Source organism: Rhamphochromis sp. 'chilingali', assembly GCF_963969265.1.
Source record: "Rhamphochromis sp. 'chilingali' genome assembly, chromosome: 16".
NCBI lineage: Eukaryota > Metazoa > Chordata > Actinopteri > Cichliformes > Cichlidae > Rhamphochromis > Rhamphochromis sp. 'chilingali'.
Window position 1 is genome coordinate 8,401,679 of NC_137943.1, and position 13,928 is coordinate 8,415,606.

The 13,928-nt window shown below is 37.7% G+C and overlaps 1 protein-coding gene and 1 pseudogene across 2 annotated transcripts in view; one reads left to right on the forward strand and one right to left on the reverse strand.

The window, feature by feature from the left end:
- The first annotated feature begins 552 nt into the window (after nucleotides 1-552).
- LOC308412680 (sodium channel protein type 2 subunit alpha-like) overlaps nucleotides 553-13,928 on the forward strand; it is a 48,357-nt gene continuing 34,981 nt past the window's right edge. Inside the window, exon 1 of the mRNA XM_080907201.1 lies at nucleotides 553-883. The gene's annotated coding sequence lies outside the window, so the exon portion shown is untranslated. The remainder of the gene's footprint in view (nucleotides 884-13,928) is intronic.
- On the reverse strand, nucleotides 2,283-8,369 carry LOC308383616 (sterile alpha motif domain-containing protein 3-like; annotated as a pseudogene). Its single transcript has 10 exons — nucleotides 8,214-8,369; nucleotides 7,080-7,275; nucleotides 6,752-6,910; nucleotides 6,506-6,593; nucleotides 6,155-6,310; nucleotides 5,631-5,689; nucleotides 4,053-4,199; nucleotides 3,617-3,788; nucleotides 3,413-3,492; nucleotides 2,283-3,308 (listed from the first exon to the last, which is right to left on the reverse strand). The product of its transcript is annotated as a sterile alpha motif domain-containing protein 3-like (transcript).

Genomic DNA, 13,928 nt, shown 5'->3' on the forward strand with positions numbered 1-13,928 from the left:
AGGGGGTAATACACTATCATGAGCTGCACACGAAGTCCAAACCTCCCGGAAAGACAGAATAAAAGTCTGAGGACCGGTGGTGTGAAATCACGTCTTTTTAAGGATTCACTCATGCGAATCAGGTTTTGAATCCAAACCAAATCAGCTCACTGTAGGGTGCATGCTGTGAACTCGGGCTCTGGCTGTTCTTCACGGGTGTGCATGCCTCTGGTTGACCATTAAACCAAACAAAAGTGTTTCAAGTGTTCAAAACCCCCGTGTGAAAGGTGAGGCACGTGAAATGTTGGCTTCTCTGGTAGGAGACTGGGCGTTTCCCACACACACTTTTTACAGAAATAAACTTTGAGTTTCTTCATAGTCCTTGGACTAAGGCATACTTGGTGATGTGGCAAAAGCACAGCGCACATTATGCCTGAGAGCGCCATGGGACGCCTATGGCGCAGTAATCCTCTGTGGCCCAGCAACACCCCCCCCTTCCCCCACCCTCACTGCTCTCCTGCTCAAGGGCAAATCGAGACAGCGCAGCATCCTCCACGCTCGGCAGCCGGAGACTTTTCCTTCATGGGATGAAAACCGACGGGCCTCACGAATGGAAGGCAAGAGGACGAAGTTTTACTTACACCGCACCTGTGACAGCTTTCAAAATGTCCAAACTAGGGTGACTGCAGACCTCTGGCGCTTACCAAGAAGTCAGTTTTGACCGTTTTTCTCTGGATTCTGATGACACTTTTTCCCCCGTGGGCTTGAGTTTGGATCCACGATGAGGCGAAGTGAGCCTTGAAAAGAAAACATGGATTTTGCACGGAAGCTTTGGTTGTTTCTTCTTCTAAAACCCGAAGAACTTCATTCTGGAAACGATGCTGTAAAACTCACAGTTTCACATGTAAGTATATTCTGCACGGAATCCTCATGTGGCTGCAAAAACATATAGCAGAAAATGATTGGCACGACTTGTTGGCTGTTTGTTCTCTCCTTTTGTTTTTCATTTTTTATTGTATTCGCATAAGGGCCGTATGTTAACGGAGAAGCGCTCATTACTTCATCAAAAATAAGTGTTCAGTTTCAAAAAGCTTTAGGGTTAAGCTACATGTGGAAATTCACTTTAACGAGGTCAATGTTTCCTTTGGCTTCTTATCTCCATATGAAGTGAAAAGACACTTAATGTAATGATTATTACACATGTCATTCATGACATCACAAACCACTTTAAAAAAAAAAAAAAAAAAGCTCAACAATCTTCATGTTTAATGTGACTCATGTAACTTTTGATAAGTTGTAATATTCATATTTTGGGTGTTTTTTTTTTTTAAGTAATATCTGAACACTGGCAACTGGGATTCAGTTCATTATCAGCTACTGGTTTCATGAGTGGATCATTTTACCACTGTCTATATTTTTATATGTGTGTACTTTCTGTATGCTTGGCGTTTAAGCTATCTTTTGCAATTACATTGAAAGGTTTCTGCCAAAGAAGTAGGTCATCAGTTCAGGCTGTGCACCTCAGATCACAGTATGAAGCTCTGAGGGGGAGAAGGACACATAACATGGTGATGAAGAACACACAGAAGGCCCAGTTACACTAGACCCCCCAGAAAAATTTGAAAAAAGTTGGACTCATTTCTAAACTTTTTAATAATGTTTTTAGTGTAGTTTTTAATATTTCGATTGCAAAATACAGCATTATTTAAAAAAAAAAAAGTAAATCCAAAGAAAGCAGTCTTAAGTTAGAAATGAGTTAACAACCAGATAGTGAGAGCTAACGCCTGATAACAACTTTCTTACCTGTTAAAACAATCTTAAAATAAAAGATGATGGAATAGATAGCAGCAGTACAAAGTCCTACTGTAGTCCCATAAAAGATGGGGGGGGGGACAATAGTCTTCTGTGGCTCTATAAGGAACTATGCCATGTCTAATAGTCATGTTACTCCATTCGTATAGGTTAAAGAGCTGAAGACTACAAGTTAGAATCTGAAAGAATCTGAAAAATCATCTATTGACTATTTAAGACCACAGAGCTAATACACTGTGCTGTGGACTATAGTGTAGTGATTCATACTCTACTGTTCAGGTTCAAGGTTTTAAAAACTGAACTCAGAAAATGGAAGAAGGCAAAAAAAAAAAAAAAGAGGCTTGGTTAAGGCATATATAGAAGGTTTATATGGAAATCTGTCAACTAGACAAAAGTGTGAGCTACAATCTAAGATCACAAACAATGGCTGGATTACAGAGCAACAAAATGTATTTAAATACATTTGTCGCATAATAATAGTTCTTCACTGCACACTCAGAAATTAAAGTACAGAAAGGTACCTATAGGGGTACAATGGCTTGTCACTGGGGTGGTACCCTCTAAGGTACCGTTCTGTACCCTAAACTGTGGGTACTGATTTGTACCCTTGTAATTTGTACCTTTTACACGTCAAACCTGTACTTTAAAGGGCAAAATTGTACCCTTAGTATAAAGTACAAAAAAGAACCCTTAAAAGGAGTACAAAAATGTCTTTCTAAAGGTTCAGTATCTACACACAGATTTCCTATATTTTTCCTCTCAAGATTTGAAAAATTGAAGATACAAAGTCAAAAATACTTGTCACATTTATTACCTTCTTAAATACATTGCTTAACTGTTACATACAAACTGTTATCAACAGAGTATGTGTCATAAGCTGCAACATCAATTTCCTGTCCAGGTTTTAGCAACGTCCATTCACTATCAACTCTAACACTGTATGAATGAAAATGGTTGTCATATAACAGAGGAATGAGAATTTTTCCACAAAAGACCCACATTGTGTCAATATTAACACAACACCTGTTCTCTGTGTTTCCTATACACATGTCGTCTGAAAGATTCATATTTTTTGAAGGAAGAACAGCAGTCACTGAGTCCACAGGTTATATCAAAATTGGCATCATGGGAATGAATAAGTCCTATGTGCTGAATAAGCTTTGTCAAACTAAAGGTTCTTCTGCCACATTTGGAGCACTGATATGGCTGAGGCATGGTGGTCAATACAGAAGATTTATTTGTCTGGTGACTGTGATTGGCAGAGGCCGATCCTCACCCTCATCTATTTTCACAATGTACTTTTGGAGAAAAATCAGGGTGTTCTTCAGATGTTTTGGATAAGCAAGGTTGAAGACAAAATACAAGCAGAAAGAAGAGATGATTCCTTCAAAAATACACGAGCTTCTGCACACTTCACTGCCATCCAACTTCACAATATTTGGAGCGCTTCTGGAGAACACTGGTTTCCAGTCTTCATGAAGTAGCTGAACAGTTGGATAGGGGGTTTTAGGATGAACCTTTGAAGTCAAAAGAGAAGGTAGAGGAAAGCAATATATTAGTCTCTTAACAAAAGATACATTTGTTTTCCTTTTATATAGACTAAATATTTTAATACACACACCTCTCCAAGTATGACAAAGAGATCCAGTTTCTCCTTGAAGACGTATGGCAGGAATAAAAGTGCAGCCCTTGTGTCAAGATCTGCCAAAAGAACAACAAAACACAAGATCACCCATGCATTTTATCTGGCATTTCCAGTTACCTATAAAAATTATATAAAATGGAAGCCTTGAAGTTAAAAAAAAAAAAAAAAAAAAGCAAATACCCGGTAGGTCATCAGTGAGAGCCTCCTCTCTTGCATCAAGGTAGAGCTGGTAGAGTGGGGTTTTCCCTTGTGTAAGGTCAATCACCTTTGCTGCAACACATGAGAGCCCTTCACGAAATCGCTGGCTTACATTACCCGTTGTTGGTTGGATCCACCCGAGTTCGTTGCACAGCTACAAGTAAAAAATTCATTTTCAGTACAAAATAACAGTGTATGAAAATGAAATAATCTAAAGTTGATATTAATTATGTATGGTGCTGCATAATTATTTTTTTTATAGAATTTAACAACAATACTGTAAGAAGTTACATGAACATACGAAAAAAGGAAAGAGGGACAGATGAAGAAAACAAGGTCAAGGGCAAATAAAATTTACTACTATAAACATGTTAAATGTGACAGCTATTTCCAAGTTCAATCCAGCTTTCTGACTTACACCAGTAGGCATCCCTAAGAAGGGGTACTTCTTCAACACATCCTCCACAGGCATACCATTTGCAATTTCTTTCTGCCGCCAAGCAAACGTTTGCTGCACACGGTTATGAACCACCATCGTATCTGGTTGCATCTTCTGATATTGGCACTAGGGCTGGGCCATATTATACTGTTCACGGTAATACCGGTATAATGTTAGGCAACGATAGGAAAATGAAATATCGCGATAGAATGGGAGTAAAACGCGCATGCGCAGTGCCTTTGTTTTCATACGCACATGGCCGATTGTTGGTTTGTAAAAATGGTGCAACTTCCGTGATGTGGAACTGGTTTGGTGTTTGTCCGTCAGATACACAACAAAGCACATTTTTTTGCAGAACATGCAAGCGGCCGTTGTTATTGTCGTGTTTGTCGGACTAAGATGCTCTTAAATCTGGGAGTAATCTGGGTCCCAAACTCCGTATATTTGACTTCAGGTCAAACAACACTGCAGCATCACTGAGAGTTGAAAACTGTCTAAATTCTTTGATCTTTAATAAAACGATCAGCATTGCTGCTTTACCAGGTGTAACTATAAAGTTTAACTTCCAGGCATCCATGAAAACAAAAGTTATTACATTTAACGGAGTTAGAAGTTAGCAGGAAGCTAGCGGAAGTTAGCTCGCTAGTTTCGCTAGTTACCTAAACATGATATAGCATGTTCTGACAGAGATTTCTGAAAAAATTCAAACGTACAGCTCTGCTATCACTTCCAACATAAATGAAGACAGGAAACTAAACAGCAGTGACGTTTGTAGGGTTACTGAAGTTGGGCTAGCTGGTATATAATGATGTGCTACGTGATCGCTAGCGACACAGCTATGTTAGCATAACATAAACAGTGAAGCTGGAGGACGAACACTAACACTTTTCCACTTATAAAAGTTAACGTGAAGGTTCCTCATGGTTAGAGACAAATGCAATCGCATGGCAGGATGCTGTAAACGGACCAAACTTCAGTCAGGAGAACAACTGAGATAATCCATCCACAATACGAGGTTAGTCATTAATATACTGCAACAACATGGGAATAGCTCAGCTGCCAGAGAATTCAACATTAATGAATCAATGGTACAGAAGTGGAGGAAGCAAGAAGAATGAGTTTAATAAAGTTTGATTTATCTGACTGCTTTGTTTCGCTTAATGTGCCTTATAATCCCGTGTACCTTATGGTCCGAAAAATGCGTACTGCACACTGCAGTTTAATGTTGCAAAGCACCTCTTTTTAACTTCAGTGGATATTATACATGGTTATGCTCAGGATATGTCAGCCCATTTCTACTGGAAATGCCTTTGGGTTAAACTTTCAGCAAGGAATTTGCATTTGCACTGTTACATTTTTATAAAGCTTTAATGTACATAAAAACCAGCTTCTTGTTTACGTGAAAATAAATGGAAGGTTGTCTTTTTGCGCTAGTAATGTTGTGGAGTTGTATTTTGTCTCGCATCAATTATATCGTCAGTTATATCGTTATCGCAAATTTTCAAATATATATCGTGATAAATATTTTTGGCCATATCGCCCTGCTCTAATTGGCACTGTAAGACCTTTAAGTGGGCGTCTATGGATAATAAATCCTCTCCTTGGACGCATGGTCCCTTGAAAGAAAGCAAGAGTGAGAAGAGAAAGTCAAAACAGATTAGAAACCCAACATAAGACTAAATATACAATTAGAGCTGACACGATCTGTGCATCACAAAGAACTCGTATCGGTTAAAGTTAACCGATACCATGAACCAATATTTAAAATATGGAAAGTCTGAAATAATTTCACATAAAATCTTAATTGTTAACTTGAAATTTTAGTTTTGGAGTCATATTTAAAATGTTTTTTGTTTTTTTTAAAAATCTAGTTCACCCTCTTTTAGCGCCTTCTAATTAATAATATTTTGTGAGGTAGAAGTATTAGCACTGGCACTTTGTATGAGCAAGTGCTCTAATCCAAGTATTGGTATTGTTTCGGTTTGAAAAAAAAGGGGTACAGTTGCATCCCTAATCCTTAGTTTTAGATGTAATAACAGAGGCAAGAACATTTTATAGCTCAAGATGTCCCTCACACCAACCTGACAAACATTTCTCTGACTTGTTCATTGACATTTATTAGGCTGCCCTCTCCTCGTAGAACCAAACTTCTCCTTACAACGCCTCACTGCCTCACTGTCGACTAGTGGTGCCCGCTCTGATTTGAATTTACGTCTCAAAGACATATGCCATGTGTGCTTGTTGAACAGAAACATAAGTTACTGTAAAAACAATCTACACAAAATACACCCAACAAAGAATCAGTAAACATACTTCATACAAACCTACTGAGAGGCTACAGATTGTCTTACTAACAAAACAAGATTGAAAAAAGCTTCACTTTTACTTTGTAATCTTGAAGGAACCTTATGCAAATTTTAAATTTAACTTACATAACCATTTCCCTCACGATCCTTGAGGAAAGGATACTTCATTACCAGCGTCTTCACAGCTTGCACATATTCAGAATTTGTGGGTTACCTGTAATATCAGAAGAAACATAAGTGTTAGAGCAACTGCTGACAAACAAACTTTATCAAGTATCAGTTATTGTTTCTTAGTAATGTAGCGTTTATTTTCAATATGACAGATTCAGCTTTTTCTAAAGCAACAAGCTAACATTACCCTGATTAACTTACATAGTATACTGTGCCACAGCTTCATATAGAACTCTGATTATTGTGTGTCTGTCCCTTGGATTTTTATGGCACGGTTCTTTGTTGTCCAGTTTTAGTTGGAGATTTTTGGGAAATCTTGGAATTTCAAAAGACGCTGGTAGTCTCAAAGTATTTTCATTGCTGTGAAAACAGTTAAGCGTTTGTTTTTATTGCATGAATTGAAGTATAAAACACTACAGTAACAATACATATGGTAGAAACAATGATCATATTAACTAAATCCTAAAAGTGCATAACAGCCAACATGTATGTTTCAGACATACTAACTTCATTATAAATAAGAAAATACCTTATTGAAGTTGACAAAGTAGATGGTTGCCAGTCTTCTGGAGAGACAGTCTGTAGAGTCAGTGTCACTGAAGATTCCTTCATCCTTGACACAAATTGGTTGAATTTAACCTGCTTTTTGAAGGATCCTTGGAAAAGGTATGCAACCATAGTCTCAGTAAGACCGCAGTCAACTGTGTCACCATCAACCTCATTGTCTGCAAGATAAATGGTAGTACAAACTCTAAATTCCATGTAAGAATATTTATCACCACATTTTTACATGGGTAAAAACCGTATATCACACACATTAAAACCTTTTGTACAACTTCTTTCAGTTCAAAGAAATATTCATTTAAAAAAATCAGTAAATTAAATAAAATAAAGCAAATCTTTAGAGTGAATCCTCTTGATATGCAAAGTTTTCATTTTTAAATTTAGATGTTTGTTTGGGACTACTGGACACAGGAGAGCAGAGTCTGAGCATGCTTTTGTGCCCTTTCAAGTTTGGAAGAAAAAAAAAAGACTAGAATGCTGTAATTTGTTAATATTCACTACTAAGGTGACTCCTTTCTCCAGATTTCCGACAGTTTCTGCCGTCTGTTCTTTCAGACCGATTACTTATAGCGATAACACCCGCAGGACCGTATTACAAGCTCAGATTACATGCTGAAAAAGTTCCCACATTGCTTAAAACGCGACTATCAAACCCCAGCTGCGACACCCTTGTTATATTTTAAAGAAGTGCGGTGTTAAGATATTTCCTTTAGACGTTATATTCAGCCGCCCATGTGTGTTGATGGCCTTGGAATGGATGTAAAAACGTGATTTTATTAAACCATTAATACACTAACGGTAAACTGCATTCAGCTACCAGGGAATCAAATTTCGCGCCGTTCCGCTGCGCAGGGGTTACCGAACCCATAGACTGTGGCCAAACCACATATATAAGTTCAAACTTATACAAATACTATGTGTACACATTTTTCAGAACTGTGACCTCAACTTTACACATGAAACGTTTGTAAAAACGTTTGTAAAAAGACATAATTTGAGCTAAGAGAGTGCCGAAACTAGCTAAATTGCTAATATACGTTAAGCTAGGCTAAACCAATAATTAGTAATTACGCTACATTTTTCTTAAAATAAAACTTACCTCTGAAATGCTGAGCTTCAGCTTCGGTGACATCTAAGCCCCACTCTTGTATTTTTGTTAAGAGTTCCTCGGTTGAAAGTGAACAGAGCACACCAGGACTTGCAAGTTCGTAATCCATCTCCCTCCGTTGATAAAACAAAATGGCACCTGCTGCATTTACAGAAAATTCTAGAATCCACCAGCTATTCGTTGAGTTTCTTCTTCTACTTTTTGTTTGATGTTGTGAGGATGGGCTCAACTCGCACTCCGAGTTCAATAAGGGTGCTTTTTTGCAATTCATCCAAATAGTTATACTTAAAAAAAAAAAACACTCTCTTAAAAAAATTTTTAAATGCATTTTTACTTTTTTTTCTTTCAAATAAATTCATTGTTCTTAAAGCAGCTTAAAAATAAGGGGGGGGGGGGGGGGGGGGTTCAGGGAATACAAAAACAGCAACAGCAATGAAAATAATAAAAAATAAAAACACTAAAATATATGCTTATATCAATACAGTTGCAAATAAATTACTGTCAAAAAGAATAAAAAAAAAAAAACCTCTAATCAAAAAGAGCTTAATCAACCTGTACTTTATCTTTTGAAAGAATGGGTACAAATAAGTACTTTTCACAATTAAGGAACATGTATGTACCTTTCAGACGCTAAAAAAGGTACAGATAGTTACCCCGAGGTCCAATATTTGTCCTTAGACTGTATTAATGTCATTTTTGTACCTTGGGGCACAGTAATGTACCCCTTCCGTACCCCTATTTCTGACTGTGTGGTCTAAGCAACTTAGAGATTGTGCCATAAAAACCTGAAACTGAACAATTCGAATATAGTTACAATTACCAAGTAAGCTGTGAGAAAATTCACAGCTTACTTGTTTTGAACTATAGAATAAGACAGTATTTTCCATTTATTTTAGGTAAGCCACACATTCCAAAAGCCTACATTTTATATGTTTAACTATTTTATATGTTCTAAAATGTTTCACTTTTAATGAGAGAAAAATTAGTTAATTATGAGCACTTTAGGGACCAAACAGGAGGAGACGATTTGTAATAATCCACAGATGCCCTGAGAGGCATAAAAACAGGAGTTACCATTCGATGATTATAACTGGTAAACCGTGACACACGTGAGAGTCACAGAAGACTTTATATAAACATCTGGTAACAGACACAGACTTTGTTACAGTGTTGCTGAAGCTTAGGGTTCTTTTTGCAGTTATTGTCGTCGCAGGGACAGAATATTGTCAGTAAAGCCGTTTATATACTTAACAGAGCTGAAAGTTTGGATTTATGCCTCAGTGTAAGTTCAGCATTAGAATCAGACTCTCATAAAGTCAACAGGTGCTTTAAAAACATGTTTTGTTACCTTTGAATTATCAGGTTGGTTTGTACGCATGCATTGAACCTCAAAACTGCCCAAACTGTTCTGTCACTGTCCTATCATAATGTTCCATATTAATTTACATCAAAACACATCAGACTTCATGCAGTTATTGAACTGTGAGTCTTTACTTTAACCATTTTTTTCAATGCATAGCTGTACGAAGCTAAATTCTGGCGTTAGCTGATGTGAGAATCCATGTCACAATGCATGTGTTCGTGCATGTGCGTGCATTTGCATGTGAAAACTGCCAGTGTGCAGCTCTGCTCTGCTTTCAATCTAATTATCTTAATTATTTGCACTGCTGATGACCACAGCACATCTGGCTGTTATGGGAATTAAATTTTATTCAAACTAAAATGAGTGAAATACTTTACAACCACTTCCTCCTATGAGTAAGCTGGCATGCAAAGTGAAACTGTGCATGCTGGCAGTTGTCCTCTCTGTGCATTTAATAATATTCACATTAAATTTGTATCATTCATTCATTTGATTTATAGACTGAATGTTGGGGGCTGTGTTTCGCTGAAAGATTCGTCACATCCTGTCCCGTCGCCTCATGACAGAAATATCATTGCTTTGAACCTTTTATCTGCTTTATGATGTCGTAAATGGGCCTTAACCTCTTTATTTTGACAGTAAATGGGAGAGCACTGGATTCTGTGTATGAGACAAGCTGATCTGAGATAAACCTGGGCCAAATAAGCAGATCAAGTGAAAGCAGATAACTAGCGTCTGGCTGGACGTGTGAAGGGATCAATGCATTTCAGGACAGGAGTAGATGCAAAACTCGCAGAGCTTAGTCAATAGGAAAAGGATACAATGGTATTTCTCTTTCAAAAGGAGGGCATCGAAATGTAATCCTCCTGTTGGAAAGCTTTTTGAGTTATTAATATAGCAGACTCTGTCATGGATAACATGTAGCAGTGAGTTTTCGATAGGGTCTTTAGTATTTATCTTTATTTACGAGTAGACTTTGGTTTTTATCTCTGATCAGATGACCTGAAAACTGTCTTAATGCTTATCCCATGGGAACGACATTTGCCATTAAGAACAAAGCAGATGTGCTGCTTTCGGGCTTGTAAACATCCACAAGTAGGATTTCGAGCTGTTTAAGCTATATTTACTTCTCTGGTAAAAATAACGGTGTAGTACCGATGACCTGCAACCTGTCTTAATGCTTATGCCAATCAGAACAAAGCGGATGTACTCTTCTAGACTGTGGGTTTGAGGTGAGCAGGATTTCAAGCTGTTCCGCCTTTATCTGTAATTCTCGAGTCAAAATAACCTGTTATTCTCTGATTTGTCAAAGGGAAAGACTAAAATTAACAACAGTTGTTATACAAATCTTTTTTTTTAGTCTAATGAAGTTTTACAGAGTGGAGGAAGTACTTACAGTGTAAATAATATTACACTGTAGTTATATAATATATGGCAGAGTCCAAGTAAGCTATAGCACGGATCAAATGAGCATTTCTCAAATCCAAATTGTTTATAATGTGGAAGAAGAAGCTCATGGTGAACAGACATTTTCATCCCAGTGTCGACTTTACTTGTTCTGCTTCTGTGGTTAATACATTTCACAGTTTCTGGCTTTCAAACTTGTTTCCAAGCAAACGTGGCAAATAGAAAACAACCCTGTGTGATAGATGAGCTTGCTTGCTTTGCTTGTTTGAGAAGCACCACCACCGTGCCCTCAATGTCCGAATGCAGATTTAGTTGATTTTTAAATGATCTCACTGTAGACTGAAAGAGAAAAAATATTCATATTTTCTTGGTAGTCATTAACTATTGATGCATGAGAATGTGGTGAAAATACCAGATATATTTTTAGAGTTGGTTGAGACCTGGAGTCCAAACAAGGAGTTTGATGTCACATTTGGTGATAGCAATTATGAAGCTAGTTCTTGTTTTCAGTTTTAGTGGCAACAGAATGACAACTTACGCTTAGGATTTTATTATTGCAGGCTGTTTCTCTTGTACCCTATATAATTTCTGCCCTGAGCTTTAAATATTTTGAAAACTTAGAAGCATACAGTTTAAATTAAGCCTCAGGAGCTCATTTTGGCATTTGTGATGCTGTAGTGACAACAACGTGTGCTAAATATGTGTAAATGTACTGATAGCTTTGCATTTTCTCTTCTTGCTGTCACCTGTTGCAGTCAGCAAATGATCGCCATCCTAATCCTGATTCCTAATCCCTCTGATTTAGAACTATGTCTGCCTTAGTCTGACTGAGAAACAGAAAGCTGGTGGTTTGTGGTAACAGTCGACAATTTAGATCATGTCTCTTAACCTCCTTTAGCACAGTCTTACCATCAAAACAATAAGAGCTAATCCCATGTTTGACTGAAGTCTTCATCCTGTTATGCAATGTTTGAAATGAACCGTGTGAGGGCTTCAGTGGCATATCTGTCTCCTTCATAAATGCTACAAACCTCATATCAAGATGGGTGCCCAAAATATTTCATTGTGATTTTTGGGGTTTTTTCTTCTTCTTCTTTAGACCCCAAAGCAGGGCTGCTAGCCTAAACAAAACTAGGAGTAACTGAGTGTGTATTGTAGTTCGACCAGTAGTACAATACTGGTAATTAAATGATCTAATGGGGAATGGGATGTAGTGGTTGTTCAAGCATTATCGGTTAAGTTGTGCAGTCGAATTGCAGTGAAAGACGAACAGGATGCCACACAAAAACAAATGATAAATTGTCTAGGAAAGCTGGACACAGGCACCATGACATGATTTGTTTTGAAGCCTCAGTTTGAGTATTTTAGTGTTCTCGAAGATGTTTTTAAGTAACACTTTGCTGTGTTAACCATGTGTTAGCAGGTTGCTTAGCAGCTGTATTAGTCAAGGAACAGCCTCCATGACTGGAAGCCAAGTCAGAAGTGTTGAAAACCTCCCATGGTAATGTTTTTGGTCCCTTTCCCTTTCATGACAACCTTACAGTGATAGAACTTTTTAATGACTTGCCTTTTTAAACTTCATTTAGCTTAATTTAGTAGTCCGGCAGTTTTGACAGAGAAGTGAGTGCACATGCAGGTTTTGATAATAGCTCTTTGCTAGGATTCACATCTGCTAACTAGAATAATCAGTAGTTGTAGTTTTATCCAACAAAATATGCAGCCTGTTGTGTGGTTAATTGTACCAACAGTCCATCCAGAGGCCTGTGCTAAAGTTGTGGTGAGTGAAATTCTAGTATTTTATTATCTAGTTATATAGTTCTAATTTAAAGATATCTGCCTGATCTGTGCAGTGGGCCCATGCACTTGATGGATTCATCCTCGCTACCCAGGCTTAGCTAATAACTTACAGCTACACTTTTGTCCAGATATGCTCACTTCTAGCTCCAGCTAACATGGCGCACAGATAAATGCTAATCTTGACTCTTCAAAATGGGAAAACAGGGCTTAAAAAATTAATATGTAACTTCATGTTGCCTGTGTCCATCTTTTACATATAGCTATGTTATAAGTGCATTGCACAGACAACTGGTAATTAGTTCAAAAATATAGGACAGAGTTTTTGGACTGGCTGTTAAACTTAATCATACAGCAAATGTGCCTCAGACTGGATTCAGATTTTGAATGCTGGCACAGAGAGTCAAACATGTTCAAATTCAGTCAGTAACAGATTTCTGGGCATTATGGGAGAGAGCACACCAAGCTGTAGAAGAGATCTGACACAATAGCCACTCAGTGCTTTAATATCTATCTGCAAAGTCTAGTTTTTGCTTTCTTCTGCCAAAATTGTACAACAATGCTGTTAGCCTTTTTTAGAGTTAAAAATAGGCAATGTTTTGTTTTTTAAGTTATAGCTGTATATGTCTTTCTAGATACAAATAAAATGGGTTTTGTGATTAAAAAAAATATATCTTTAATTATTTCTATATTCAATTCAATTTTATTTATATATCGCCAAATCACAACAACAGTTACCTCAAGGCGCTTTATATTGTACAGTAGATCCTACAATAATAGATTCAGAGAAAAACCCCACAATCAAATGAACCCCTATGAGCAAGCACTTTGGTGACAGTGGGAAGGAAAAAATCCCTTTTAACAGGAAGAAACCTCCGGCAGTACCAGGCTGAGGGAAGGACGGGGTCGTCTGCTGGGACCGGTGGGGTGAGAGGAGGAAGACAGGATAAAGACATGCTGTGGAAGACAGCTGGAGATTAATAACAAACACGGTTCAATGCAGAGATGTTTATTTACACATACTGAGTGAAAAGGGTGACTGAAAAGGAAAAACTCAATGCATCATGGGAGTCCCCCAGCAGCTTATGACCAATACAGCATAACTAAGGGAGGATTCAGGGACACCTGGTCCAGCCCTAACT